General features: G+C 52.9%; 1 long non-coding RNA gene across 1 annotated transcript; it reads right to left on the reverse strand.

Annotated features, from left to right (window-relative positions):
- Window positions 1-1636: 1636 nt before the first annotated feature.
- Window positions 1637-5377, reverse strand: LOC126071599 (uncharacterized). The gene is made up of 3 exons (XR_007516362.1): window positions 5019-5377; window positions 2104-2163; window positions 1637-1997 (listed from the first exon to the last, which is right to left on the reverse strand). It is a non-coding gene; the product is annotated as an uncharacterized LOC126071599 (long non-coding RNA).
- Between the last annotated feature and the right edge of the window lie 604 nt (window positions 5378-5981).

Consider the following 5981-nt stretch of genomic DNA (forward strand, 5'->3'; position numbering starts at 1 on the left):
ACTGACCAATCCCCTCGTTAGTGTTCCATATACCTTATTTGCATGGACCCACCCCCACAGGGTTTCCATGCACATTATTTACATTCTTGGCAAGCTATCCAATACCCTTGGTGGGCCACAAGTACCTCATTTTCACAATCCCTACTCAGTCATTTGGTAGGAGTTACAAAGACTATGGCTAGAAGGGCCATATTAAGTAATTCACTGCACTGCACATTCAATTCAATTCGGTTGTATTTACATGATGAAGGTTAAGGTCAACCTAAATAGACTTACCTCATTCTGAAACTATTTAAACATAGAAATGACTGGGAGTAACAGAGTGGAGAGGTGGGGCACTCTCTGAGAAGGTGACATTTGAAGTGAGGCCTGAATTATCAGATTCCTATGGTTAAAATTTTTCCTCTAATCAGATGAAATACCTGGTGCAATGGCTTGCATTATTAGCAAGCTGTCCAATCCCCTTGGTGGGCCACAAGCACCTCATTTGCTTAGTCCCACCCAATCATTTTGTAGTAGTCAGAAGACCATGGTGGGAAAGACCATATAAAAGCAATTCACTGTACTTCAGGGTCACTACAAAACATCGTGTAATATGGTGTTGGATGATGAGCCCCCTAGGTTAGAAGGCACTCGAAGTACACAGTGGCTGCAGCCACGGACTCGAGCATACCAACGATCGTGAAGACAGCATACGACCAAGCAACATTTTGTCCCGTTGTACACAGGGTGCATGAGTTGGCACCTACTCAACGGCAACTGACAACAAAAATGGAGATAAGTGAGTGGTGCAAATGGTTTGTGCTTGGCTACTAACCAAAAGGTTGGCAGTTCAAACCACCAGCGGCACCACGGAAGAAAGCCCTGGCAATCTGCTTCCGTAAAAATTACAGCCAAGAAAACCCTATGGAGTTCAGTTCTACTCTAACACGTGGGTTCACCATGAGTCGGAACTGACTCGACGGCAACAGGTTTGGTTTTGGTTTTCATACCACCTACCTTAAGGGGTCACTGTCAGGGTCAAGTGCGAGGATGCATATCATATTAACACAGAACAAGGGAGGCGCTCAGCTCAACCGTGAGGAACGTCAGGGGAATGGGGAAACTGAGTGAAGGGGCCAGGAACAGGGCTGGGCAGAGGGGAGTCCCAGCCACCCTAGAGAAACTTGCAGAGGTAAAGGAGAAGGTGGAGGTACATCTGTTCCATGAAACCCAACAGCCACAAAGTGGAGGCAGGTGTTGTTAGTTGTCGTTAGGTGCCATTGAGTTGGCTCTGACTCATAGCAACCCCATGCATAACAGAACAAAACGCTGCTCAGTCCTGCACAATCCTTACAATTGTTATGTTTGAGCCCACTGTTGCAGCCACTGTGTCATTCCATCTCCTTGCGGGTCTTCCTCTTTTGCACTTACTCTCTACTTTGCCAAGCATGATATCCTTCTCCAGGGACTGGTCCTTTCCCTCCTGAAAACGTGTCCAAAGTGAGATGAAGTCTTGCCATCCTCACTTCTAAGGAATATTGTGGCTGTACTTCTGAGAGAGAGAGAGAGAGAGAGAATGAAAGAGAGATTTACTTCAAGGAACTGGCTCATGATTTTGGGGGACTGGCAAGTCCAAATCAGGCCACAGGCTGGAGACTCCTACAGGCTTTCACCCCAATAGGTCAATAGGTCAGACAGAAAGATTTAGAGTTCAGCCAAAATATTTATAGTCTGGAGGTAGAAAACTTGCTTTTCAACTGATTGATTAGATTACATTATGGAAAATCATGACATCGCGTTATATTATGTTACATTGGAATCCGTGGGTGGTATAAAGAGTTAACGCACTTAGCTGTTAATGGAAAGGTTGGAGGGATTCCAGTCCATGCAGAGGTGCCTCGGAAGAAGGGCCTGGTGATCTACTTCTGAAAAATCAACCATTGAAAACCTGAGAGTGCACAGTTCTGCTGTGACGCACATGGGGGCGCTATGAGTTGAAGTCCACTTGATGGTGACTGGTATATGAGGAAATGGTGGTTCAGTGGTAGAATTCTCACCTTCCATGAGGAGGACCCAGGTTCAATTCCCAGCCAGTACACCTCAAGTGCAGCCACCACCCACCTGTCAGTGGAGGCTTGCTTGTTGCTAGGAGGCTGAACGGGTTTCAGTGGAGCTTCCGGACTAAGATGGATGAGAAAGAAAGGCCTGGTGATCTACTTCTGAAAATCAGCCCATGAAAACCCCACGGGTCCCAACAGTCTGATCTGGGACCAGCTGTGGGGATGGTGCAGGATTGGACGGTGTTTTGCTTCACTGCGTGTGGGGTTGCCATGAGTCAGGGGCCAACTAGACAGCAGCTAACAGCCTTAGATTACATTACGGAAGCTAATCTCCTTTACTGAAGGCCAAATGATATCAATCATATGTACCTTCTCCATGACATCAACTAGTGTTTGGCCAACCAACTGGGCACCATAGCCTAGCCAAGCTGTCACTTAAAATTCACCAACACATATTCCTGCTGTAACACTGATCAGGCAGCATGGCAGCGTCCAGTGAACACGGCCCACCCAGATTTGAACCCCACGTGGGGCGTGGCACATGCATGATCTGCCTCTTTGTCCCCAGTCATTTGGCCTCAAACAGGTGTTCGATGATTCAGGACACCACAGTATCTTTTTTTTTTTTTTAATCCCACCTGGCTTCTATGAAATTACCAGGACTCCTTTTAACTAGAGTTGTTGTTAGTTGCCCTCCAGGTAATTCCGACTCATGGTGATCCCATATGGGCAGAGCAGAACTGCGCACCATAGGGTCTAAAAGGTTGCGACCTTTCGGAAGCAGATCACCAGGCCTTACTTCCAAGGAGCCTCTGGGTGGGTTTGAACTGCCAACCTTTCAGTTAATAGTCCCGTGGTTAACCATTTGCACCACCCAGGGGCTCCTCATCACAGTGTCTTTGATGGCTGGGACATACCTGTACACTTAACTCCCATCACCCCTGGGCCCAGCACAAGACTGGCACACGAAGTGGCTCAACAGCTCTGCATGGAAGGGTTGAGCAGAGTCCAGCAGCTGTTAAGAGAGAGCCTCTCCTGAAGGCCCAGCACCCTCCCTCCCCAAGCCACCTTCGCCCCAGGCCGGCAGGGCCAGCATCAAGCCCTCACCGTGTCCAGCAGGGGGCCGTCCAGCCAGCCCTGCCCTCACACACCCAGCCATAGCAGAAGCCCGAGGCATGCGGCCGAGGCCACAGCCAGCACTCCCAGGGCCTCCAAGGAGGTGTTGCTGCAGAACTGCCTGCCCATAGCTCAAGCCCAGGCCATCGCTGCAGCCACATTCGGCAACCCAGAGGCTGCCGGTCAGCCTACGGAGGCAGAAGGGCTGGCTGCATGGTGACAGTCCCTAGGTCAGTTCCCTGAATGTCAGGCCAGAGGCTTTGCCAAGCATCCCAGGAAAGCCCTTTTCCTTCCCCTTCCAGTTGCCTGGCAACCACCATGCACCCGGACCAGGGCAAGAGGCAGCTGGGCACACCAGGAATCCAGGCTGGCAACTAGGACACTTGGGGTGCGGTTCTCAGACCCTTCTGGAGCCTCAGCCCCCGACAGTCCAAGCCAGGACTGGAGGCACAGAGGTTCAGGAGAGCTGCAGGCAGCAACTGGGTCAGATAAACAAAGCGACTGCAGGAGGCCCCCCACTTCAGCTCGCATCCGTGTCCTTGGGCCCCACTGATGACCCCCAGCCTCTGCTTCAGGGCCTCCCCCAGCAGGGGACTGTCCCCTCTTCCTTTGCAGTATTTAAGAAAAGTCAGGTTTCCTTGGCCAAAGCAAAAGGTCAAAACCAAAATGAAACCATCAAGTCGATTTCAACTCAGAGCAACGCTATAATGACAAAGAAGAACTGCCCCATAGGGTTTTCAAGGCTGTAATCTTTATGGAAGCTGACTGCCACATCTTTCTCCTACAGAGCAGCTGGTGGGTTCGAACTGCCCACCTTTCAGTTAGCAACCAAGCACTTTAAGCACTGCACCACTAGTCTCCTCCTGTAGAAAGTGGGCCAACATTGCAAACCTGGGAGGGCCCCCCTGTGGAACTCAGCACAGCAAGGGGCTTGCCCTCATAAAACCTACCCCTGGCGCCATTCAATCTTGAGCTGTGTGTGTGTGTGTGTGTGTGTGTGTGTGTGTGCCTGCCCACTGACACGTGCCCTCCATGAGGGCTGCTTCCACTGCATCCCAGAGCTGAGCTTCTAGAAGATTCTCCAAGAGCTTCCTACTGCCTGTCACTGTCAGGCATGAGCAAACACAGTAAAAATCCAAGCCACTGACCACCGCCCAGAAGGAAGGGCTGTGACTGCCCTTCCAACCCTGCAGCCCCAGAGTGGTCAGTCCCTGAGCTTGGCTGGCTGCTGGGTAAGAGACCAGTGACCAGGACGGGTTTCTGTCCCCACAAAAAAAAAATAAATAAATCTGTTGCCATCAAGTTGACTCCGATCCATTGCAGCCCCATGTGGGTCAGAGTAGAGCTGTGCTCTGTAGGGTTTTCAAGGCTGTGACTTTCAGAAGCAGATCACCGGCCTTTCTTCTGAGGTGCCTCTGGGTGGATTTGAACCTCTAACTTTTCAGTTAGTAGTCAAGTGCTTAATGTCTGCACCACCAAGGACTCTTCCATTCTCCCCACACCCCAGCTAAGCTCATTTCCTAGATGCCAGAAGAGGGTCCCCAGCTGATAGCCTAACCCTGCCAGCAGCTGTGTGAATTAAGAGGCCTCATCTCCCCTATAAGGAGCCCTGGTGAGCCAAAGGTTAAGTGCTCAGCTGCTATCCAAAAGGTTGGCGGTTTGAACCTACCCAGAAACTCTGTGGAGGAAAGGCCTGGTGATCTGTGCTCATAAAGCTCACAGCCAAGAAAACCATTGGAGGCAGTTCTACTCGGTAACACGTGGGGTCGCCATGAGTCGGAATCAACTCTACCGCAGATAACGACAACAACCACGGCCTCCCCGTGTTGAGCTCCTGAAACCAAAAGATCTGGCCCTCACACTCCAACTGTGGTCTTCAGAATTGCAGGCTTTAGTTCAGGGCGTCGTCTCCTGAGCACCGCGTCTTCCGCCGGGTCACGGAAGTCCCCAGCTGGGTCCCCATGCCCACACATCCCTGTGACGTCCCGAGAGGCCCCCTGTCCACCCTGCGTCCTGGTCCCTCCTGGGCCCCCTCGCTCAGCCCCTCCTCCCGTTAAGGCTGCGGTGACCTTCGCCTAGAGAGGGTAACAGGCCTGGGGCAGACAGCTTCAGTGAGCCGCAGCCGGGAGGCTGGCCCGGCCCGCCACGCTGCGTCCCCAAGCCGGCGCTCGCGGCCAAGCGGAGCTGCGTCCCGGCCCAGCGTCACCACCAGGGGCAAGAGGCTGAGGACCAGGAGCAGCGCCCGTGCCGGGGCGACCACGGCCTCAGGCACAGCCAGGGGACCGCGGGCGACCCTACGCGCGGCGCGGGCCGGAGGCTCGGGCGGAGTGGGGCTAGTAAGCCCCGCCCCGGCACTAAGCCACACCCACATGCCGCGGCTCCTGGTTCTAAGCCCCACCCACCAGACCCCGCCCCGCCTCGAAGCCCTACCCAGGCAACCCCGACCACACCACCGCGCCTTCCCTGATCAGGTGGCCGGCCCGAGAGAGGGGAGCTGGAGCGAAGACAAAGCGGTGCAGGGTGCGATTTGATGTAACCAAGGATGCGGCAATCAAAAGTTAAAAGCGCTCAGGTGTGCGCTCTGCAACACCCACGTCCGCGCCCCCCCCCCGCCCCGTTCCAGGTGGGCCGCTCTGGCCTAGCGGAGGCGGAGGTGCCTTCTCAAGGGTCCCTTGGACTGCCTGCTTCTCTTTCCAAACAAGGGCATTTCTTTATGATTTGTTTTTTTAAATAACAGCTTGATTAGAGGTATAACTCACATGCTGTACACTTCACCTATTTAAAGCGTGCAGTTCTGTGCTGGTCATTTTATTCGCAGAGCTG

The sequence above is a fragment of the Elephas maximus genome, chromosome 3 (assembly GCF_024166365.1).
Source record: "Elephas maximus indicus isolate mEleMax1 chromosome 3, mEleMax1 primary haplotype, whole genome shotgun sequence".
Lineage (NCBI taxonomy): Eukaryota > Metazoa > Chordata > Mammalia > Proboscidea > Elephantidae > Elephas > Elephas maximus.